Raw genomic sequence first — 482 nt, forward strand, 5'->3', positions numbered from 1 at the left:
ATCAAGATTAATATGATTGTTATTCTAGTAAAACATAAAATGGATCAACTTTTTGTATTCGGCAAGTGCAATCTAAAGGTATTCGGCAAGTGAACAGGCAAACCCAATCTAGCCCACTAAATATAAGCAAATGTAAAATTAAAACAGTTATTAATTTAAGCAATAGTTTAAAGTTCTTCCGTGCTTGTAAATTACATAATATTAAAGTCCGAGAATCCAATTTGTGTGAATTGAATGTATTTTTAATTAGAGTTCGGTTTATTCTTCCGTCGTTTTAATTAGGTCTTAAGTGCCGCTCATATCAGTCTTACGAGTTTCCAGTAATTTATTTTTTCATTCTTGGAATGAAATAAGCTACGAGTTTTATAATTTATATCTAGGTAAATGTCGGTACGTAGTTAATAAATATTTCTTAAATATAAAAAAACATATTTCAATAAACAAATTTTTTTCTACGTTTAAATAATTTCATCTAAATATAA

Source organism: Vanessa tameamea, chromosome Z (assembly GCF_037043105.1).
Source record: "Vanessa tameamea isolate UH-Manoa-2023 chromosome Z, ilVanTame1 primary haplotype, whole genome shotgun sequence".
Taxonomy (NCBI): Eukaryota; Metazoa; Arthropoda; class Insecta; order Lepidoptera; family Nymphalidae; genus Vanessa; species Vanessa tameamea.